This window comes from Meles meles, chromosome 12 (genome assembly GCF_922984935.1).
Source record: "Meles meles chromosome 12, mMelMel3.1 paternal haplotype, whole genome shotgun sequence".
In the NCBI taxonomy this organism is placed as follows: Eukaryota; Metazoa; Chordata; class Mammalia; order Carnivora; family Mustelidae; genus Meles; species Meles meles.
Window position 1 is genome coordinate 9,314,245 of NC_060077.1, and position 24,596 is coordinate 9,338,840.

Genomic DNA, 24,596 nt, shown 5'->3' on the forward strand with positions numbered 1-24,596 from the left:
TTGGTATTTTCGAGTCACTTGGTGACTTTCATAGACAAACTTTTACTCGGGCCCCACCCCCAGAGGGCTGGATTTTGTTGGTCAGGGGTGGGCAGGGGAGGGGACAGACATTGATATTTTGATCAGAGCTCCCTAGGGGTTCTGGTTCTACCGACCAGCCAGAGTTGGGCACCTCTGTCTACATTGCTACTTATGGAGAGACTTTCGCATTAAGAATGAATCACCTGTATAAATCCTGCTGTCCATCAGCGGACGCTAGCACAGGGTCAGAAATTCCAGGTTCTGGGACCTGGAGGAGCAGACTGGGGGAGCACTGGCAGCTGGAAGGCCAGTCGTGATGCCCTGCAGAAAGGTGGGTGTAATCAGACCAGTTTTCCCACATTTTGAAAGAGAAACCAGCTCTCCAGATTTTGGGGGGGAATAAGTTGGCAACTAATTTGTACAGGACAAAGTCTCTGTCTGTGGCCAGATATAACCCAAGAGCCACCACTTTGCAACCCCCGTGCTGAGACATTGCACGGTTGAGCATTGGAGATTAGTGGGGTAGCATCCAGAGCCTAGCCCTCTCAGATGTCTCTATGGAGGACATCACAGGAAGAGGTTTAAAACCAGGGCCCTCCCCAGGCGGGTGCTGGGTGGCACAGAGAGAGACCGTCTAACCCTCAGAATGTAATGGCAGTTGGAATTAGCCTCAACCAACCAGATTGTCGGGGGCCCCCCGGAACCTACAGCCTCCTGGTCTGCGGGATTGAGAGAGCTAGGTCCGCGTTAGAATCATCGGTCAGCATCTTATTCATTAGGTTAACTTACCAAGGTCAGCTGTGGATGCAAAACAGAAATCCTGTATTTTGGGGACTAGAAAGAAGTAAGTATCTTTGTATGCAGTCTACCGCTGTGCGCTCATTTGGTGTAAAGGGTAGGGAGCCGTTTGTGGGATTTGCTTCAAAACTCGCCATCCCTCTCGCCTCTGCGCCACACCGTCTGCCGGCGTGCCGTTCATTAACAGGCGTGGTTAGCGGGTGCTGGTGCAGACGCCGTCCCTGCCGGCTCCTAGCAGCTGAGTCTTAGCTGTGATCCCGGGTCCCCTGCGGGGCAGCAACAGCCTGGTGAGATGGGGTTACAACCTGGGGGGACGTTTTCCATTTCCCCGCACCCAGGGAGACGAGTCAAGAGGAGTACGCGAGCGAGGTCGTTACAAGAGAGCCCGTATCCTCAGCCCCACGCGCCTGCTTGTTTTAACATGCTTCTGCTTTTTAAAAGAGAGTCCAATTTAAGAACTGCCAGATCAAAACAGGATTGCTGCAAACAGCACGTGTTGATCAGGAAATAGTATCCCGCCGAAATGACAGTTTCACTTGTTTCCACAGTGTATCTAGGATGACACTTATCCAGGGAAACAAAAGACCAAGACGGAAAGGAAGAGCGCTGTGTTTGATCTCTCGCTTTATATTTATTTTGAGAAGACAGGGAATTAGTGTCCAACGAACGTAATTACGCGCCGCGTCTCTTCTCCCTGCCATTGTTGTGACTGTAGTTCCCGCCAGCCCTTGGAAAGGAACGGATAACCGTCTTGGAGGGCTCACCTTGCTTTGTTGTGCGCTCGGGCTGGGGGTGGAGGCAGTTCCCAGGAGCGGGCAGCAGGGGTCGCTGTGAACCTTCTCAGGGGGGCTAAGCTTGTCCGCAAAACCACAGACCCGATTTCAGACAAAGCCAGTGGCCGGCAAAGGTCAGAGCCAGGGGAGAATTTCAGGATTGAGGGGAACCAGCCTGGTCCATTTCGCAGGCAGGTTTTGTGGGCTTGTCCTTGCGGCTGTTATCAGAATCCTAGCTCCCTCTGATGGAGCGGTCGCTCTGTGTTGGGCCCCAGCTGTGGATCTGCTGGTGCCATGGCTTCTCCTTTAAGCTGTGCAGCCCTGCTTCGGTGGAGGGATGCTCATCCCTGGTTTGCACCCAGAAGGATGCTGGAGACCTTGGGTACATGAAGCGTCCTGCCCAGGACGCTTCGGTGGAGGGATGCTCATCCCTGGTTTGCACCCAGAAGGATGCTGGAGACCTTGGGTACATGAAGCGTCCTGCCCAGGACGCTTCGGTGGAGGGATGCTCATCCCTGGTTTGCACCCAGAAGGATGCTGGAGACCTTGGGTACATGAAGCGTCCTGCCCAGGACGCACAGCTGAGCCAGGACTGGGAGTTCAGTGGTCTGTCCCAGAGCCATGGCTCTCAGTCACTCCTCTCTGCAGCCTGCTGTCCTTCTCCTGGGTCTGGAAGGACACTGCCCCTGAGATCAGGTCAGTGGAACCACCGTCCTGTGAACGTATTGTTCCTACCGGCCATTATGCTAGGTGTCGGGCATGTAGCTGTTTTAGGAGAGATGGGCTCCTCCCCTGAGGACTTCACTGTTTGTGGGAGACCAGGGAGCAAAGTGACAGTGACAATCGGACAATGACACGCTCAGGGTGTGCAGGGGTGAACGTAGGGCCATGGGACAGCATGAGCAAGAGCACCCACTGGGGGGTGGCAGCTCGCCCGCCCTCCCCTGCCTCCTGGGCCCTGCTTGTGTGCTGGGGCAGCAGCTTCCCACCAAGGCAGCATTTGTCTGCGCCATCCCTGGAGGCCACAGCCTGCAGTCGGGCCTGCCTGCACCACAGCGCAGCCCCTTGAGCCCCACTGAGACGGGCCGAGAGCCGCCGCGGAGCCACGTCCCTGCGGGACCGTCACCTGGGACAGTCCGAGGCCCTTGCTTTAGAAAAGGCAGAGTAGACACAGCAGTGGATTAGGAGACGGCGCTTCTCTTCTCTGCCGCCGCCCCTCTGGGCCTCCGTTTCCCCTGGCACAAAGTGACAGCAGGAACACTGCTGATGGTGCATGCTGTCATTTACGAGGACGGCGTAGTAAAAATGTTAGTGTTTGTCGTCATCCAGTAACGTTTTCCAGCCCAACCTGTGCCGGGCTCTGCTTTGCGTTAGTACAGGGCTGTTTTTCCCACAACAGGCCTGCAAAGCAGTATTGCCTCCCTTTCCCAGGGAGGAAATCCGTTCCCCAGCCCCGATTCCCACCCCTGGCCCTTCCGCCGGCTCGCTGGCACCCAGCTCCCATGCCCCGTGACTGCCTCAGGGATTCTGCATGCGGAGCGTTTAATACGGGGCCTGCTGTGGGGCCGGTGGTTGATAAACATTAGCTGTGGTTTATCAAAGAGCACAAAACCGGGGGTACCGGACTTAGAACCTTGGACAGCCTGACAGCAGTGCAGATACTCAGTGGTCCTCTGGGGCATTTTCTTGGTGTTTTTTTCTCCTTTTCTAAGTATGTCCCTCCTGCCCTGTGATCCTTTCCCTCTGCAGCTGGTTCTGGGCTGGAGAGAGTCAGTACGGGGGGACATAGGTCTCTCCACCCCAGAAAGGACACGCAGAAGGCAAACGGGGATTCTCTGGAGTGTGCAGGTGTGCGCATGTGTGCCGGGAGCGGACTCCTCACCCCATAGCTGCAGAAGGGGTGGAAACAGCCCCCTGGTTCACAGTGTTGTGTGCACAGTCTTAAGCCAGTGTCCATTCCAGGAGAAGAAGGGGGAATCAGCTTCCCTTCCTGTCTGGCTTTGCTCTGGGGTAGGTAGGCGTGTGTGTGGACCTGTGGATCTGTGGGGTGCTTTGCTCACCTCCAAGGGAAAGCCTGGATTTGGAAGTCCCTGGGACAGAGGATGGTTCAGAGAACAGCCCCACAGATGGGGCCTAAGTGTGTACCCCACCTAAAGCTTGTGGCCCCCGCCCCTGTCATTATGTACAAACTCGAGTGCAGGGCATTTGATGGACAGGTCTCGTTCCACCCGAGTTGCAAGGGCTGAGCCCGAGACAGCACAGACGCCTTGGAACGGGATGGCTAGGCTTTCAGCTCTCAGGAGCTGTTGGACAGCGACTGACCACGTCCCACGTGCGAGAGCTGCTTATGCCTCTCCTGGAGGAGGAACCCAGGGCACAGAGAGGTATAGGGGTGTACCCCATGGGCAGCCTTGGTTTGGGCTGCTCAGCTCATGAAAGGCAGTGATGCTCCGGGAAGGAGTTTCTGCCGGCAGGGCAGGCTTTGAGTGTGCATGAGCAGGTGGCCCTGAGACCCCCATGCTGGCTTCAGTGTCTGGTGTCGCTGTCCTCAAATTCTTACCATCTGGACGAGAGGCCCTAAGTTTTCATTTCACACTGGACCCTGCAAATGGCGATCCAGTCCTGCCTGCAAGCCACCGGAATGGTGCCTGGTTCATGCCCGCTGGAACTAATGATTTAAAATACGCCTTCAGCTCATCCGCGGCCGGCACGGCTCGGCCTGTCCTGGTCTCTCAAACTCCTGGCCCCCCTCACAGCACCCCCTTGGAGAGCTGTCCCTATGGTTTAGTGTCCCTGACCCGCCCCAGCCCCCCAGACTGTAATCTCAACCACTGTGGTCGTTGCTCTGTCCACAGGCACACAGAGGGTGCTCGATAAATGTTTGCCAAGCACATAATACACTCTGCACAGCCTTGCTTATGGAATCCTAATAAAAACAGGATGCGTGAGGCACAGAGAGGTTAGGGAGTTTGCCCAGGGCCACACAGCTCTGCAGGCTCACCACCCAGTCTCTCTCACTCTGGAGACCTGCCCAGCTCCGTGGAACTCTCCATAAGGGTCAGGGGAGTTACGTGGGGGCTTCTAGCGGAAATGCTGCCTCGGGGCTAGGGCAGTGGCTGTGGGCTACAGATGGGGAGAGCTTTCATATCTTTCATCCGGTCCTCTGAGCCTCTTGTTTTTTTTGGTTATTCCGTTCCTCGGAGGTGTGAACCACCTGCTAGGGGTGTGAATGGGTGAGCTCCCAACAGGTGTCTAGAGGCCTTAATTACCCGGCTTGCATCTCCTGTCCCCAGTGCACCTGTTGTGCCTGCTTTGTGGACAATGTCCGTTGTCCCTGGCCTCTCTCCTCCTAATTTCCTCTCACAGTGACCGTGAAGGGAGGGCCAACGATAGCCTGCCTGCCAAGTTCCCCTCACACGCTCCCCACCTTGTTCCCCTCACCCAGGTGTGGGGTTACCGCCTGATTAACTCCTGGTTGTCACCTGTGCGTTTCCAAAAGCTAAGAGCCCTGGTGTCTGCTCTCTGAGGAGGCCTGGGACTGACGTGGCCACTTCTGCTCGCCAGCCTCCATAGGGGAGAAGCTCTGCCCCTCGCAGCCTTCCTCAGGCAGCCCAGGAGGGCCACTGGAGAAGGGGTGTCGGTGAAGGGGAGAGAAACACGTTCTACAAGGGGTGGGGTAAGGAGGCTGCCCTGCCCGCATAGGTCATCCCCACACAAGCGGCCCCCCTCACGTGGGACCACCGTCATTCATGCCGGTGCCGGCCGGCTGCTCTCCCACCGCGGCCACAGAGTCGAGTAGCTGTGTCTGAGACCAGCTGACCCACAAGCCCATTACACACGAACAGTCTGGCCCTTTATGGGGTATGTTTGCTGATCCCTGGAGTAAGTTAAACGTAGGGCTCCAACAGAGCAGGGAGACGCCCTTGGGGTTTTTGGCGTTGTCTTCTAGATGAATTACCCAGATATGGTAATGTTTTTGTCCTTTTTTATAAAACATACAGACCTTACGGGTGAAACTGTCGCCCTGTTGGCCGCTGTTGAGCTGAGATGTGAGGCCCCACTCCAAGATTCCGTGTTTGCCTCTGCAGGCGCCTTCCCCCACCCTGACCCGTTTTCTCATCGGGGACGTCCCTTCTCCTGCTTTGCTAAGGGCTTTGTTGTTTAAGAGCCTCTTTAAGAGCAGTTTTAGGGTCACGGGGCCATTGAGAGGAAGGTACGCAGTGTCTGTACCCCCTTCCCCCCATACACAGCCTCCCCGCTATCCGCCTCCACCACCAGAGTGGGACGCTGGTTACATTCAGCGAACCTGCACTGGTCCATCATTGCCCGCCAGAGTCCGCAGTGGGCATGAGGGTGCGTCCTTTGGCGTTCGGACAAATGTGTAATGATGCATACCCATCGTGATAGTATCCTCGGAAGTGTTTTTGCCACCCCGGAAGTCCTCTGAGCTCTGCCCACGCATCCCTCCCTCCCGCTCTGTGTAGTTTGTAAAGGACAGTACGAATGCCCTCATTCATTCTCCACTGAGCTGAGGGCAGCAGTTGGTGCATTTAGGGCCCACCCAAACACAGTATGACCTCCCCTTACCATGATCACATCTGGAAAGACCTGATTTCCTGAACAATCCCGTGCATAAGCTGTGCTGGGCATGAATTTGGGGGACACATCTCACCCAGTACTGGAGGAGGTCTCAGAGGGGCAGTTGGGGAGGCTTCTCTGAGGAGGGGACATTCTCGTGGGGACCTGAGGGTATGAAGGAGTGAGCTACCTGCAGATGGGGGAGCGGTGGCAGGTGCCACGCCCAGAGGTGGGAATGAGCTTGGCCGCTGAGGGGGATGGGCAGGGTGAGCAGGAGCAGAGGGGCAGCCCTGAGATGAGATGAGCAGGCAGGGGCACAGTCTTGTGGGCCACGAGGAGGGCTTTGGCTGGTTTTTAAACTTGGTATTCAGGTGTGACTAGCACCCAGCTCAAAAACAGAATATTCCCAGCCCGCTCTGTCTGGTGCCCTGTTCCCATGACCACTGCCTACCCACTCCCTGCCCTCCCGCCGTTCCCCTGACTTCAGAACGCGTGTATTTGCATGGCCTGTTTTTGTTCTTTATGTCATTGGCATCACACCATTATCTACTTTTTGGCGCTGGCGTCTCTGCTCAATAGTTTTGGTTGTAAGATTCTTCTGGGCTGTTACGTTGTCGTCGCGATCTGTTCATCCTCGGGGCCGTGTAGTGTTCCATTGTGTGAGCATGTTGGAATACATTTAATCCGTTTTACCAACGAGCACTTGGGTCCTTTTCAGGGTTTTGGCTACTTCAAGTACAGAATGCTCCTGTGAATATTCTTGCCTGTGTCTTTTGGTGATCTCATGCATGCGTCTCTGTAGGTGTCCCTGTAAGACTAGAATTACTGGGCACTGGGTGTGCGTATTGCAACTTCAGTAAATATCCCACAAGGGCTTCCAAAGAAACTGTCAGTTTGTACCTCCCCATGGGTCTGGGTGTTCCAGCTGCCCTCGGTCCTCACCGACCCTTGGTATCATCTGTCTTTTGTAGCCATTCTGGTGTGTGTGTAACGGCATCATCATGTTGTCATTTTAATTTGCACTTAAGGAAATCAACTGTTTTGTCATATTCTTATGAGCACGTGTTGAGAGACTTGTGGAATGCCTGTTCAAGTCGTCTGCCCATTTTTTTTTTTTTTAATGGGATTGGCTGGGTTTTTTTCCTTATTATTTTTCTAATTACTTTCTGTATAATCTTACGTGTTCTGGATTCAAGTCCTGTGGTGGATATATGGTCGCAGTCCCTCCCTCTCCCATTCTGTGAGTATTTTAATGGCGTCCTCTCAGTGGTGTCCCTTGATGAACAGACGGCTCTTAATCTTAACATTTGTCACTTTTCGCCTCCTTAGTTCCCTTCATAGTTGCCTTCATAGTTGCCTTCAGGCCTTTTGTGTCCTATTTAAGTCATCCCTGCCTCCTCCAAGCTCACGAACATAGTCTCCTATTTTCCTGTAAAAGCTTTGACCTTTCACATTTGGGTGTGCAGTCCCTCTGGAATTGATTTTTGTATATGGCGTGAGGTAGAGATCGAGGTACTTCCCCATGCCCCGCCCCCCCCCCAACCTGCGATGGATAGTCAATTGGCCCGACATCATTTATTGAGAAGGCCATTCTTTCCCCTCTGCTCCGCGGTATTGATTTTGTCATAAATCAGGTGACTGTGTATGTGAGGGTCTGCTTCTGGACTCTCTAATCTGTTCCTTGGGTCTATTTGTCTATCCCGGTGCCAATACACACCATCTTAATTACTGTGGCTTTGTAAGAGCTTGATATCTGGTGTCTTTGTTCTTCCCCAAGATTGCCTTGACCATTCTCGGCCCTTTGCACTTCAGGCCTTTGTGTTTTATTCCACAGCCACGAGAGGTTCTGAGCGGAGGGAGTGGTGGGTGACTTCATTTGTAAAAGAGCTTGAGAGAAGAGGGTCCAAGCGGGCATGCAGAGACCTGCAAGGCGGTTTTTTTGCAGCCGCCTGGGCCCGAGGGACTGTGTTTTGGACCAGGTGTGGGCGGTGGAAGTGGGTGCTGGGTCTGTCTGCGGGTGCGATTGCTGGCTGCTGTTGACGGATGGTTTTCGTGGATCTCCTGCAACAGAGACAGGAATGGAGGACGACTCCTGTGCTTGGGGTTCCTGGTGACTAGCTGATGTGCCACATTCGGGGTGGGGGTTGCAGAGTGCAGCACTAGGGAGGTGTCAGCCCCGCCCGGCATGCCCCGCACTTCCTCCCTCGTGATGCTCACACGTAGCCCTCGGCCACGGGAATGGTGCCGGAGTTGTGCTTCTCATTCGCTCTGCACATGTGCACATGTGTGTGCGAGGGGTCCCAGCGAGCCTTCCTTCTGGGAGCAGCTCTGGCTCATCTGCAGATGTCGGCCACCACATCAGCGTTGCCGTACCCACGTCCCTACTCGGCAGTGTTCTCTGCCGCGTGAGGGAGGCACCGCTCCTTGCCAGAGGGCTCTTCCAGGGCCTGGAGCGCTCTCGTGCTCGTGATTTCACTCATTCCACCCCGTGAGCAGCCTCGGGAGCCGAAGCTGAGCACACGAGGCAGATGGCCGCCTGGCCATAAAACCCCAAGCAAGTTGCAAAGTCGGATTCACACTCCCCATCACTCCCTTTCTATGCAGCCTCTCGCACTACACATTCCAGGGACAGAGATGTGCCTTTTTAACCCTTTCCTGGACCCTTCTGGCGCATGTATTCAGTTCTTTCCACATGCCTGTCCTTGGCAGTCGTCACTCTGAGATTTTCTGTGTCCCTGCGGCTTATGAAGGCCAGTCTGCAAATGCTTGACATGTGCTGCCCGTGAGCTGAGCGCCGTGCCCACTTCAGAGACCTGACCCTGCCCTCAGGATCGCTACCTTCAGAAAGAGGATGACAATTACAAGGCCATAACTCAGACATGCCAAGGAATTAGTTCTTCCTCAAAGGGAATGTCCCAAGGACAGAAGGGAGCAGTCCTTGCAGGACATCTTTTTATTTGGAAAGAAGATCAGGCATTCTGAATGAACCCCAGCATTCGCATTAACCAGCTGTGGGACGCAACACAATAGAATCATCTGGTCCAAATCCCAGATTTCCCACCCCCGCAGCCTGGCTTTGTCTTGTATCCAGCTCTTAATATGGGCCCACTTGGTTTGGGCGGTGCAGGTGGCGCACAGACTCAGCTCCATCAGGCTAAAGACCGAAGGCTGGCCGGCCTCCAGAGGCAAGCCTTAGAGGAGACTACTGGTCCTCACAGCAGATGCCTCCCGGAGTGGGCCCAAGTGAAAATACACGCCCGCCGGAATGGCTGGGATAAAAAAACGGGAGGATGAGGAGACACTGGACCCATTCACACGTTGCCAGCCGGAATGTGAAATCGTACAGCGGCTCAGGAAGAGGACAGGCACTTTCTTCCAAACTACACACGCACTCACTGTGTGACCCGGCAGTTCCACTCTTGTGTGTCGATGCCAGGGGAATGGAAAGTGGAGTTCATGTAAAGACCTGTACACGTGCCCAACAGCCGGTGAGCAGATAAACCAGGTGAGGTCTGTGGAGCCGTGTCTTGCCATCAGCAGGAGTGAGTGCTCCCATGTCCCATACCGCGGTGGGTCTTGAAAACATTATGCTAGAGAAAAATAGCCGGTCCCAAAAGAGCGCATATTATGTGATGTCACTTACACAAAATATCCAGAATAGAAGGCTCTAGGATTAATAGTTACTTGCGGATCAGGAACTGGGATGGGGAGGCAATTGCTAAAGGACTTGGGGTTTCTTTCTAAGCTGATGAAAATTTTCTGCAGTCATGGTGATGACTCACAACTCTGAGTATACTAGAAACCACCGAATCATACACCATAAATAGTTGGATCCCGCAGCGTGTGAATTGCATCTCACTGAAGCTACCGCAGAAGGAAGCAAGAGAGGGAGGGAGGAAGGCAGGGACTTGTATACAGATGCCCAAAGCAGCTTTATTCATTGTAGCCAAAACCTAGAAACCACCCAAATGTCCTTCAGCAGGCGAGTGGCTAAATGAGCCTTGATTCGTCCGTGACACCGAACACTACAAAGCAATAAAAAGGAACAAAACGTCGGTACACCCAGCAACCCGTGTGAAATCTCTGGCCCGTTATTGCTGGGTGGGAAAAGCAAATCTCCAAAGGGTAGACACTGCGTGATTCCATTCATATAACATTCTTCAAAAGGCAAGACTAGAGGGATGGGGAGCATTAATTGGGGATCAGTTAGGCGGAGGGAAGGAGAGGGTGGTAGTGTCTGTGAAATGGAAACACGGGCAATCCCCACAGTGAGCATTCTGTATCTTGACTGGTCACAAGTCTACACGTGGTAAAATTGCGTAGAACTAGTACGTATACTCAAATGCGGTCGGCGATTGCATTAATGCCAATTTTCTGGTTGTGATATCATAGTATTATAAAATGTTACCACTGAGTAGACTAGGTGAAGGGTGTGAGGATCTCCCTATTTCTTCCAACCACCTGTGAGTCTATAAATATTTCAGAATGGAACGTTTTTTAAAAAGCAAATATCCAAATCCATAAAGGATTATAAAAGGCCACACCATGCAGTAATGAGTTGCCCGTCACCAGGGGCAAGCAAGTGAAGACCAAGGCAACTCTCTGTTAAGGATGCTATAAAGGGATTTCTGGTGGAGTAAGAGGCCAGGCTCACTCCCTTCAAGACACTTGTGCCCGCAATATTGTCAGCATTAGTATCCCGGGGCTGGGGTGGGGGGGTTGGTCAGAGAATGGAGGTCCTTTGGCCTTTGGTCGGAAAGAGATCAGCATTCAACAGACACACAGTTGATAGCCAGGTGAGGAGGGGGTGGGAATGAAGAAGAGAAATTACCCCAACTTTTATATGCTGTATAAACAGTATGTACTTTATCACTTAAATCTAGGCTGATTGAACCCAGGGAAATGAAGAGACTGGCCTCATACTTGTATTTGATGCATGAACCTAGCACTGTAGGGAACATGGAAGAATATTAAGCGTCCGTTGTTTGCAGTGCGAGGAAACAGCCGTTCTGTGTGGCTCCTGCCTTCTCAAAGAGCTCAGAAACCAGCCCATGACTTCCTCAGGCTCTTGTCGATCTCTGTCCCTCCAGACACTGGGCCTGGCAGGCCGGGCACAAAGCCACATTTCTCAGAGCGTGGCCTTCGCCATTTAAGATCCCCAGGAACACAGCCCCGAGGCGTTTTAATGGGGATGTGCGCTGGGTGAGACTCTCTTCATTCGCGAGGTCCGCTTTGCAGAAAATCTGTTTCAGACCCTTTGCTTCCCCTTTTTTAATTATCCTGCTCTCTGCCCACCGGTATATCCACCAGGGGATGGTCAGAGGCTGTAAAAGTTACTGCTGCTCAAACCAGGACAAAGCAGCCCTTGCTCGGATGAGATACTCGGGTTACCCGACTTCTCCTTTCTCGTGTTGTCCTTGTGCCGTGGTCATCAGAAGTCTGCTGTCCGCTTGGAAAAGAGCCAGGGTGATTTTCCAAGTGAGCAGAACACCAGCCAGGGAGTCAAGAGACCTGAATTCTGGCCCAGCTCTGCCTTGCACCCTTGAGGTCACCTTGTGCAATTGCGTGACTTCTCCAGAGTCTCTGTTGAATGAGTCAGTGAAGGGGTCAGGCGAGGCCAGCCAGGGGCGGACAGCTTCCTCCTCACAAGCCGACACAAAGCTGTTGGTCATGGCTGCCCGGTGTCCTGGGTCAGTGGACAGCCAAGCTGTCTGGACTCTGCAGGAAACAGCACTGCAGTTGATTAGTGATGTCTGCCGCGGATGTGGGAGCAGCCTCTGTGCTAGGCAAGCAACTACAGGGAGTCACCTAAGAACAGGGCATGCATCGACCGTGGCTGGAGCTTTTGTGTTTCCGTCTGCCGCACTGGCTGCTAGAGGCGGTCTCAGACCGGGGCCCATGTGGAAGCCTACTTTTGTTTTCCTCTCGTTGTTGTTCTTTTCCTTTGCGAGTCCATAGATGTGGTCCTGGGTCGCAGCTGACATTTTCTTTCCCTCCCAACTCCAGGGAGGTGACAAAGGCCCAGACAGTGGGACGGGGCACCCTGGGGAGAGTGCGCAGGTCCCCGGAGGGAGGGGGGCATCGTGCGCCCTGATTTCTTCCCCACAGCCTGCGCTAGCCTTGCTTTCACACCTCCTCTCTCCCCATTCCATTCAGGGCCTTTTCAGTTACAAGGTCTCCGTGCTTTGTCTGGGCTTGCCAGGAGAGCGGCCGGCAGTGGGCTCTTTGTTGCAGCTGATAATTGTGCTCCGTGTCTCCAGCATCCTGGGTGCTGAAAGGCAGCAGGAGCCCCGGGATATCTTGGGAGGCTTCCGAGCAGGAGCAGCTTCTGCCTGCCCACGTGACTCGCAGCCTCCCGTGGAAAAGGGAGGTCTCAACACACTGCTTTTTAGTTACGAAATAACCCGCCGGTTTAGCAAATATTTACTGAGCATCTCTAATGAGCCAGGGACTGTGCCAGGTGCTGGGTTACAGAAACAAATGTGAACTCCAGGAGGGAAAGGGACTGTCTTGGTTTGGGAGGAAGCGGATGCTCAGCTCAAACCATTGAAAACCAGGTCTTCCGCACCACTGGTCTGGGGACGTCCCTAGGACTCCAGGTCTATCTCTGGAGAAGGGTGAGCTTAACAGCAGTGTGTCGTTTGCTGTGAGGACAAGGTCTTGGTGAGGCCCCTGGCCTTTCTCTGGCCCCGATGTGGCGGTCCTGTGTGGTGCCGAGGGCTCCCAGAGCACCCGAGTCTGTCCGCTGAGAGCTGGGGCCCTGCCACCCAGCGTGGAGCTCTTTGGAAAGATACCGTGCCTTCCTGGTTCTCCCCCAGGCTGTTCTAGAGTGAGGGGGAAGGTCTCTGAAAGGGTTTTCTTTCGTTTTTCTTTTTTTTTTTTTTAAATATTTTATTCATTTATTTGACAGAGAGAGATCACAAGTAGGCAGAGAGAGAGGAAGGGAAGCAGGCTCCCTACTGAGCAGAGAGCCCGATGCAGGGCTGGATCCCAGGACCCTGGGATCATGACCTGAGCCGACGGCAAAGGCTTTAACCCACTGAGCCACCCAGGTGCCCCTGAAAGGGTTTTCTATTTAAAGGGACAGTCTGTAAAATCACAGACCATGGCAGTGTTTCTTAACACCATCCCAGTTCTTGCACAATGTACAAAGAGCCCTTTGGAAGAAAAACAAAATTCTTGGGGCCCTTCCCGCACAGCGGTGATGGGAATGTTTGTATCATTATCTTACTTAACCATGTACAGACATCCATGCAGAATAAACCGACAACTTATGCTTATGGTTCTCTTAGGACTATAAAACCAAAACATGTTTTCAAATTAAATACAAGCAAAATTTAAAATCAATAAAATTCAAATGAACAACATTATTTTAGTGTGATGGATGATTTTGTTTTGCGGGAACTGAAGTCAGAATGTGGGTTTTGGTATTAGAAAGATGTAGCCTGGGGTCCAGATCTATAATCTGCTTTGTGCCTTGACGTCAGCGGCTCCTAATGCAGAGAGCGCCCGTGTGCATAAGTGCGTGCGTGCAGAATGGGAATACCGACTCGAAGGCTCTACCTGCCAGCTCAGCAGAATCAGACCTCTGGCTTATCTAGACGCAGCCTGTCATCCAATGCCCCTCTTAGCGTGGTGTCGCTTAGTGGTTCTGCACAGCTGTCCTGATCACTTAAAAATAAAAGTTAGCATTGTAGTGTTTTCTGGGAATTATCAATGAGTGGATAACCAGTTACTTTCAGAACTGAGAACAGGAAAGCATATCGTTGTTCACTCTGGCTAATCACTCTCCTGTTGCAAAACGGAACGCACACAGACAGGTTCCACATGACAGAGTGTCCGCCGTCACCCTGAGACAGATCCTGGCTCCTCCGGCCCAGGTCTTTGGGGGTCATTGTGCCCGCACCACTGGGTCCCAAGTCTCTTTAAGCACAGTTCTAATACATATGCATGTATGTGTATTAACAGGTTGTCTAAATACAAACCAAACATTTTTTTTTTTAGATTTTATTTATTTGATATATAGAGATCACAAGTAGAGAGGCAAGTAGAGAGAGAGGAGGAAGCAGGCTCCCTGCTGATCAGAGAGCCCGATGTGGGGCTCGATCCCAGGACCCTGAGATCGTGACCTGAGCCGAAGGCAGAGAGGCTTAACCCACTGAGCCACCCAGGCGCCCCCAAACCAAACATTTTTAAATTACCCTGCAAAGTCACTAAGCCTCCCCCTAACCCTGCCTCTACCCTCACACACACATATATGCACATATATGCCCAGATCTATCAGAGGGGCAGCAGACCTTGTTTTGAGAAACTCCATTCTATTAAGTAGGCTCTGATAAGAGCACAATTTTTCTGTCCAATCCTTATTGGGTCCACTTAGACCTCTAGATCTTTTTCTCTGCCAAGCCCACTTGTGGTTTCAGATATGTACCACCAGTTTTTATGTAGTTTATCGTTTTGCCACTTGCTTACTAAGGTTAAGTGAACTTTGGGGGTTCTTTTGCATGTCCTACCAGTCTGAATTTGCTGGGGAAGGAAGAGGCCCTTTTTAAGGTGATTATGGAAGTCAAATCAAGAGACTGCTCCGTGAAGGGGCTATTACAGCTGAAGGCTTTGTGCTAAATCTAATACCAACTCTTAGCTTAATGATTTAGAGCATCAGCCTTGTAGTCTGAGAGTGGCACTCTCTAGAATTGTGTAGTATTCAACCTGTGCCACCGAACAGGGCAGCCCTGGGTGTCTATCAAATCCAGATCAGTGTTCAAATGTTGGCTCCTCCTTTATTGGCTATGGGACTTGGATAAGTCACTTAGGTGCCTTCAGTCTCAGTATCTGCCTCTGTAAAAGGGGACCATAGTACATACATGTCAGAGTCATTGGGAAGATTCAGTGAGGTAATGAAAATTACGCAGTTAGCCCAATACTTGGTTCCCAAACTGTGCACCGAGGCACCTTGGGGTGCCTCTGTGAACTCACAGGGACACTGTGGGCTATTTTAGATTTTTGAGGAGAATGTAGCGACAGCTTTCGGAGATGTGCCAGCTACTACTGTGAAGTTGTCACCGTGAGGTTAGACTGTGGAGTTGTCATAAGCAGACTGCTAGATACTCCGTTTGGCCTAGAAATGCCATGAGAAAAGAACCGAGACACCAAGAGCACTATGCATGAACGACAGGAGTTTGGGGGCCTGTGGCCTAGCATTTGGTGCAAGCCAGAACAGTGTGCGGGCCTCAGGGCCTCAGAATTCTATTTTGTTTCGGCTCTTCCTACATTTCACTGTGGGGCCCGGGATTGGTATCCAGGGTTAGTAGGCTGTTCCTCTGGCCTCCCCCTACTCTTCACCTCTGCCCGCTTGTAAAATGCAATTCAAAACATTGATTTCCCAGCTCCGATTTTGGAAAAACCCCAGGCTGCCTGCAGTCATCTCAAAGGGGTGTCACGAAGCATCCAAAACACAAAAGTCATAGAAGAAAATTAATTCACTTGCATGTCCATGCCTTGCAGTGTTCCTGGTAAGGTCCGGTGGCCGCAGTCTGGACCCAGGAGTAGAAGGGAGGGTGAGGGAAGGTGGCTCTTCCCAGTCAACGGCCAGACCCTGGCTGCACAGCCCGATTTCTGCAGAGGATGGCCATGGCCTTGACTGCTCTAAGCCTTTGAAGTGCTCAGGGCCTCCCCTGAGCTCTCAGTAGCATCCTGTGGGCGGGGGCTGCCGCATCTGGAGAAGCAGGCTCGCCCGCAAACCTTTGCACCGGGGCGAGCCACAGAGCACGTATGCCCACCCAGGACCCAGGGATTTTCAGTTCGGGTAGGTTGGGATCGTTTTAACTCCCCTCCTCCTTCCAGCTCCCCTCTGGCCAGCACGTGAATTGGGGTGCTCTTTAACCTACAGGTAGTAAGTTAGACTTTGTAAGAATGCCAACACGGGGCCATCTCCGACCTGTAGAAGAGTGCTTTTACTTCGTTCATCCTCGTGGTAGTCATTCACCCGTCATGGCACTGTACCATGCAATGGTCATGCGCTTGCTCTCTCTATATCTATGTCTGTACGTATGTGGCTTATTTTACTTAGGTATGGTTGATATATTCATACAGTTTTCTGTTTAAAAATTATTAAAATTTATTTCACAGTTGACACAGGAATGTGTTGTCCTTGTTGTGAGACCGTTTCGTCGACGGCCACTCCTGGTCAGGGCCACCCTCCTCCCCAAAGACATTTCCTGTTACCCATTTGAGAACTCTCCTTCCAGAGCTTTACTCTGTGCATTTCATACATCAGTGAACCCATGAACAACATAGGCAGTTGTGTCGTGTGCATTTAGACAAAAATGGCACCGTGTTTTACGTATCATTGGGCTTTTTTTCCCCCTCGTTGGAAAGGTATCTTGGTGATCTTTCTGGCTTAGTCTGGGCTCTTCTTTTTTTTTTTTTTAAGATTTTATTTATTTATTTGACAGACAGATCACAAGTAGGCAGAGAGGCAGGCAGAGAGAGAGATAAGGAAGCAGGCTCCCTGCTGGGCAGAGAGCCCAATGTGGGGCTCGATCCCAGGACTCTGGAATCATGACCCGAGCCGAAGGCAGAGGCATTAACCCACTGAGCCACCCAGGCGCCCCCTGGGCTCTTCTTAATGCCCCACATTATCTCTTCCTTCCAAGGGAATCTTGCAGCCCATTTTACAGATGAGGAAAGTGGAGTACAGAGCAGGGCAAAAGTCACAGAGAGGGCAAATGGCAAGGCTGCTTCTGACCCCCAGCCCGGACTGGATCTTCTCCCACCAGCTGGCCTTGCCCCATTCCCGAAGCCCCAGCAGCCTGCCGTGTCCTTTTCAGACTCATGTGTAGCTCCTTCCAACCCGACCAGAGCTGAGGGATGGGGCTTTCTGGCAGACCCACCCTTTGGGTTAATGGAGAGTTACCATCGATACCATGGATGGCCAATTTCCAAGGAATTAGAATAGAATAAAATATACTTAACATTGGAACTTGGTGGAGTGTAATTGAATCTTTGACGATCCAGAAGGCGATTCAGGGCCTGCAGGGCCTCGGGTCATCATTACAAATATCAGTCATCACTGTGCGCGTTGGGCAGGAGCCTCAGTTAATGGGGCTTCCTGGCTGCTGGCCTAAGTGGCTCTCATTGTGCACGGCCTCCCCTGTGATGTGCCTTGTCCTCTGGCCAGAAGAGCAGGCTTGGGGAAGGGAACAGCTCTCGTCCAGGATCCGGAAGCCCAGGGCCATCTGTGGGTGGGTGGCCGTCCCACGTGAGCCTCTGTGATGTACTTTCAGCCAGAGCCTGGGCTCCGTGGTCAGACAGCACCAGCTTTGAGTGCCAGCCCGGACCCTCCCTCGCCAGAGAGAGCAGGTGCACAGTGTCCTCCCTTCTCAGGAAGAGGCAGCTCTGATTGCCAAAGAGACTCCCGGGTCTCAGCGTCTTCTCTAGGAATCTGTAAAGTTGCCTTGTATTTGTTTTTCGCGATTTGCAAGTAGATTTCCTCACCTACTTCCAGAAGGATCGAGACCTCCGTTCACTGATTGCAGAAATTTCAGAAAAACATCACTTGGAAGAAAATTATATTATGACTCCTAGACTGAGGAATACTTCAGTAAAGGGGCACTGAACTTAAGTCTGAGCTCCCTAGCAACCAGAGCGAGAAGGGGAAAAAGCATGAGCGCCTGCTAATTCTGCATCCACCACCCAGCCCCCTCAAGAGACAGCACTCCCCTGGAGAGTTCCCACGGTCTGGCAGGCTGAATTTAAGCCTCCGGTTCTCAAGCTAGAGAGAGTGTACTCTCTGCATTCCACTGCATAAAACCACAAGATTAATAGGGATCTTCCTCCTGCAGGATATTGTCCCCAGTCATACAGGAAAAAAAAAAATCTTTTTGTGTTTTTGCACTGATACGACCCTGTTGTGCAGTAGAATGCAAAGTTTACCTGAAATGTAAAAATAACCATAAGACAACCGTGAGGTACACTCACTGAGTCTGTAGAAGTGGGTGTTTATTCTCGTCTGCGTTAGGGGGTAAGTTGCATTGCTGGGAAGTTTTGAGAAGTTTTGACATAAGTACTAAGTAGAGAAAAGGACGTGGCGGTGGGGGGAGACGACGCTAGGTTCAACAAGGGGAAGGTGCCAGCTGGCAGTGCCGCGTTCTGCTCCGTGCACGGGCCTGTGCTAAGAGGGGGTAGTGTGTTTCTCTAGCACCTTCTGCAACAACGGAACTATGCCCAGAGTAGTAGCCGCTGAGCTCTTAAAACATGATTTGCACAACAGAGGAACCAAATTTCAGTTTTATGTGATTCAACCGTAAATAGCAAAATAAGCATTTTTTTCCCTTTTCACTTGAAATAGTCCCACGTGGCCACGGCCGCCATGTCGGACAGCACGGTAGGAAAATGGTCCTACTCTTTGATCGGGTCGTTCCATTTCTGGAGCTTTATTCTAAAGAAATAATTGGAAATTTCAACAAACTTTCCGCATGCAGGGGATCGTCCCCGAAGGGTCTCTTATGACAGCAAAAAATTGGAAACACCGTTAATAATGACGGGAAGGGGTGGGTTTAGTAAATTATGGGTAGAATACCAGAAAGGCACCAACAGGGTTTAGAAAGAATGTCACTGAGGGGGGAGTTGGTTTTGATCCAGCAATTCGGTGAAGGAAGCAAGAGTCAGAATAGTCTGGTATATGATTTCCAAGTAAACACACGTAGAAAAAAAAGACAGGAAGGAAATGCACCAAAGGAACCGTCATTGTCAGTGAGCTCACTGGCACTTCCTGTTTCCTCCTTTGTGTTGCCGTGTGTCTGACCAATGGTCTACACTGAGTATGGAGATTGCTGTAGATTCGGAAGGAAAAGTGTTTCTCCAGAGTAGGATAATGGCCCGATGCTCTACCAGAGCTGCCGGGGAAGGAGGGCGTGAAGGGGGCTTCTTGAAATACTCTAGGTCCGACTCAAGGCCCAGCTCACCTTCTGGGCAGCCGGCTCAGTGTTCTCTTCCCTCATCTCTGTTCAATATGGACTCTGGAGCCAGCCCCTTTGAAAACCTGGTTACGCTAAACGAAGCCAGGACAGTACGGCTCTTGTGGTTTCGCCCAGCACTTCCTGGGACTTTGAAACTCTTTCGTAGCAGAAGTCCTTTGAATCTTTCCGCTCTTAGAGAGTCCAAGTTTTATTCTTTGAAAATTCTTCCGTCCGATTACAAAGAAGAACCTCGTTGCAGAGACTCTGGGAAATGGAGCCGAGGCAGATGCATGGCGCCCCGTGTCCCCACCACGCACCGCGGTGCCCATGATGGGCGCCTCCCCGCATCCTCCTCCTCAGACGCCTCTGCAGGCAGGCCAGGATGAATATCACCATTTCACAGATGAGGAGACAGCGGGTCAGAGAGGTTAAGTGCCTCGCCTGAGGTCTCATAGCTGGTTAAGTGGCAGAACCGAGACCCGAGCCTGAGTTCCAGTCTGTGTTCTCTCCCTGGCTCTGTAGGCGAGGTTGGCCGTAACCCCCAGACGGGCTTCTCACCTCTTCATGGGATGCTGAGAGCCTCTTGTCCTTCCGAGTGTAGCACTTAAAAGCCTTCTATAATGGCTCAGCTCACAGAGTAAGTTACACCGGTCTGATCCTTTCTTTATGGGAGTTTACAATTTAAAGTAGGCACGGGCGCCCAGACGGCGTTATACAGGCAGCACATTGTCACACACAAACGGCATAAGCTAAGTGTTTACCCGACACACGGACGGAGGAATAAAGGCTTTCTGCAGGGAAATGAGTGCGAAGAAAGAGAGAAGCATGTGGAAGAGGCTTTAATCCCGGCAGCATGATTGCACTTCCCTGGGACGATTAGACTCTGCCTACCTTGAATTTAAATCAAGTCCCTTTAATGGCTCGTTCGCAAAAGAGCTTTTTTTCTTACCACCCCTGCCTGAGCCTTCACCTCCCCGTCTCTTAACGTAGCCAAGCTCAACCCAGAACAGTATAGAAAAGAAAACCCAGTGGGTTCTTAAGGGCCTCTAGACTTCCTGGAGTATAGCCGGTGTTCTGGAATTTTCGGAGGCATGCCGCATCCTCAAGAAAATGGATGTCACAACTTCTGCCTCCCCTTCCGCCTGGACAGCCCTAGCCCTGCCCGGTGTGCTCAGACCAGGCCTTGACAAGCGGGGAGAGAGCCGAGGCAAGGGGCCGAGACCCCAGCAACGGGGAAGGAAGGATCAGACCTGCCTGCCTCTGCTCCTCAGAGCCCCTGCAATCCTGGGAAACATGGAAAAGTGCTGACCACACACTCCGTACTCCCTGGGGCTTATTTATGCTTTTCTAAACAAGTTGTGCTAATGTTGACTTCCCCATGGGAGAAACAGCCCAAGTTTTAGGGAAAGAATTGGCTTGATGAATAAAAACAAGAACAGCCCAGCAGCCGGGCCAGGGATGGGCGCCATGCAGCCTGGGCGGGAATCCGTGGTTCTCTCTCTCTCTCTCTCTCTGACTGGGGCTCCCGAGGCGGCCTCCCCGGCTTGGTGGACAGACTGCCCCTCCTGAGTGTTTCCGCTCCGAGACTCCCATCAGCATGTCTGGTTGTGTCTTGGACTGTGTGCAGACCTGAGCAGGGAGTGGGGGACGGGGGGGTGGTTTGGACCTCGGGCCTGTTCTGGAGTCCCGCGGGACCCCTGTACAGGGAACAGAACAGGCGCAGTCATCCACATCTAGTGGGTTCGGTGGATTGTTGTACCCCATCCCTGAAGCGTCCCCGAGCATGCCCCGCCACACTGGGTTGGGGAGGAGGGGGGCGCACGGTGTGTCCCCACTCACGGAGAGCCGCTCATTTGTATCTCATTTTCGAGTTATTATCAAGCTGCCGATTGTGAGGCCGTTTTGACAGCAGCCGTCGGCAAGGTGCAAGCGGCTGCCATCACCTCCCATTGGCTGAAGACACCTAAGGCAGCGCCTGGATACTCTTCAGGCCCTCCCGCCCCCGCCAGAGCGGGAGCCAGGGGAGGCAGAGCAAACTCAGGAGCCCAGGACAAGGACGGGAAGAATAATCCAGGGCCCCTGAGCCAGCCCAGCGCAGCCCGGTGGGGCCGTGGGATCGTTAGCATTTTTCTGACTCCCGCTAGAGAACACGGCCGTAAAAGACTCAGATTGTGTCTCGTGTTTTATGGGATTTATTTTATTTGTGGTTTTGGGCAGCGAAGGGGTTGTGGGGAGGGGGGCAGATGAGAGAGGATCCATCCAAACAGCCATTTAGGCTTGTCAGAGTTCATTTATTCAATTAGTGAGGTTACCACTCCTGGGCTCCCAGCTGCCAGCCGGCAAAGCCAGGGACGATGCAGCCCGGGAGCTGGGGAGGGTGGTGCCCATCGGAGAACCGGGTGCTCTGATCAATTACAGGTCCTTTTTTTTTTTTTTTTTGGCCTCCCGTCTGCTTGACTGAAGTGCGGAGGGATGCCTGTGATTTCCCTCCTTCCTTGAAGAGCCTTCTCTCTCCATCATATAAATTGTTCCACGTGTGTGTCTTTGCAAGCACTGTGCATCCAGGCAGGGGAATAAATAATGCTTTGTAGTCACTGCCTTTTACCTAAGCAGTTTGAAATTCATTCTTTTCTTTTCTTCTCTCTCTCTCTTTTTTTTTAAGTATGAAAAAAAAAATGTCAGCAACACCAGAAAGCAGATGTTTTGTGATCAGGAAACAAGCACACTTCTGCCTCAAATTGAGGACCCGTGGGGGTCGTCTCTAATGCATAGCAACTCCAAGAGAATGTAATCTTTGTGTACCAGGCAGGGAGACCTGTGTCATTCTTCTTTCCTACCCAAAGAACTCCCAAGTCAACGCAGACATCATAATGGGGTCTCTCGCTTCGGGGTTGCCAAACCCTGCCATCAGACGGGGGGCGGGCTAAAATGACTTTGGTGCCCTAGATGTATACCCTGCTGGTTTTCCTTGCCCTTTGGTGCCAAGGATCCAGAAAGAGTCACATTCTCAGGCTGTATCTATTAACCTACAGCATTGGTGTTCAGTCCGGGGCACTTCTGGCCGTTGGAGGACATGTGGAAATGTCTGGGGTCATTTTGGGTTTCTCACCACACGGAGGGTGCTGCTGACGTCTAGTGGGTAGGGGCAGGTTGCTGGTCGGCATCCTAGATGGCACAGAACAGCCCCCGCCATGGGGAATCACACGCCCCAGCCCCCGATGTCTACAGTGCTGAGGCTGGAGAACCCTGAACTGTAGGGAGAGGGACCTGTTTGCCAAGGAGACTGCAGAGGAGCAGGGAGGATGCCAGAGTTTCTAAACGGGGGTGCTCTGGCATGGGGGGGGACTGTCCCGTGCATGTGGGGTATATCACGTGTGTGGCTTCCACCGGCAAATTGTGACATTGTGACATCCAGATTGTGGACTGTGATGTCCAGATCATTGTGACAACCAGAAACAAGTCCCTACAGATTCCCAAAGGCCCTCTGGGCTCCAGTGCCCCGGAGTAACCACTGCCTTTAATTTTTGCCTTTAGTGATGACCATGTGCTCCGTGCCAAGCTAAGGTCTCACGCGTCCCTTCTGTTTGTCTTTGTCACCACCCCAGGAGATGTGTGTTTAGTGCCAGGCCAGACGTAGGGAAGGGAGATGACACGGAGAGAGGTGCTGTCCCATGCCGGCAGCCAAGAAACGGGTTGTGGGCGAGGCGTGGAAGCCCAGACCTGTCAGAGGCCAAAGTCTTAACCCCTCGGCTCATCCCTGAGCCTCTCAGAGCCTCAGTTGGCTCATCTGCTAAATGGAGGGAAACGATACCCATTTACCCATGCACCTCACCTCGTGTTTTTCTTGAGACTCTTAAGAGAGAATGCACGTACAGTGGCTTTGCAGAAATACAGAGCACAACCGCGAGGAAATTGCAGTAACTGTTGTAGCTGCCAGGAGTCTAAAACCACGTGAACGGTGAGCCGCGTTCCTCCTGAACTGGCGCCATTAGCCGAGTCCGGGGCCGCTGGAATCCGCACTTAGAAGACCCAGTTTAAAGCCAGACTGGGTTTGGGCTGAAACGTACATGGGAGTCACAAAGCAGGGTCAGATAGATACCCTTTGAGTGATGTGACGTTGGCTTCTTCGGGGTTGTTAGGCATTGTGTCATTGAACAGATGGGTTACATAAAGGCACTCTGAAGGGAATGTCTTGAAAGCACTGGGTGTCACGGAAAGCAGCATGGGCATCGTGGCAAAGGCCCCTGACTCAGAATATCACTAGAGCGACATACTGTGGCCTTCTTTCCCCGGCTTGGTAATGGACACCGGGGGTGTTGGGCAGCAAGTCAAGGGACCCAACCCCCAGGTCATACCCAGTTCACCTTGGGGGGCTTTCAGAAAGTCAGGAAGACTGGACCAAACCCCAGCCAATTAAATCAGAACCTCTGGGTGCATTTGTTTAAACCTCCTCCCACTCCACGGTGGTCCAGAGCGGCAGCCAGGGGTGAGAATGGCTTGCCTAGATTAGAGGTTGGCAACTTTTTCCATAGAGGGCCAGGAAGGAAACATTTTCAGCTTTGTGGTCAGAGGATGTCTGTCTCTGTGACTCCATCCACCCTGCCCTTGGAGTTGGAAAGCAGCTAGAGACAATAAGTAAACCAGGGGGCAGAGCTGGCCCAATAAATCTTTATTATGGACACTGAAGTTGGAATTTCACATCCTGCTCTTATTCTTGTGCCAGGAAATACTATCCTTTTGATTTTTTTCCTGCCAAGCATTTAAAAAGTGGGAAAAAAACAAAAAAGCCATTCTTAGTGCACAGGTTGTCCAAAACCTGGCAGCAGGTCTAGAGGAACATTGAACTCTCTTCCAGTGCAGACTTTCTAGAAGTCTCTTAAGAAACAGGCTTTCCTCTCCAAATCATACAGATTCACCTGGCCAGACACCTCTGTGCTTGGGCATGATGGCAGGCCTCCCTGCCCATATTATTAGCATCGTTCCCAGCCACACTGGCCTCCGGGCCCTCTCAGCACCTTTGACCTGGCTCTTCCATGTACCCGGAACCCACTGTTCCTGGTAAGCCCAGGCCTTGCCCCTTCACAGTGTTCACGATCCACCCAGATGTCATCTCCCCCAAGATGCCTTCCTTGGCCATCCCTGTATATGCTGTGAAAGTTGAAAGGTGAAATTCACTATGGCCTTGAACGGTGCAGAGCCCAAGGTCAGTTCTCAAGCTCACGACCGTTGCCTGGACTGTTTCCTCCTGATCTGTCATCAGACTGGACTGTTTCCACGGGACCCCCGAGAAAGTCCAGTCCCCGTCCCCATTTTACAGATAGGGACGTGGACTTGGCACCGACATGGCACCTGCCCAAGGTCTGGCAGCTCCTAGATAGTCACACAAACCCTTGACAACGTTGACCCCCTCCATCCTAGAGTTTCTTTGGACAAAACAGGCAGGAAGCTTGGTAGCTTGGTTTTCCTT

The 24,596-nt window shown here is 52.3% G+C and overlaps 1 protein-coding gene across 1 annotated transcript in view; it reads left to right on the plus strand.

Annotated features, from left to right (window-relative positions):
• The window catches only part of RBM19 (RNA binding motif protein 19), a 120,084-nt gene that overhangs the window by 43,000 nt on the left and 52,488 nt on the right, over nt 1-24,596 (plus strand). The window lies entirely within an intron of this gene.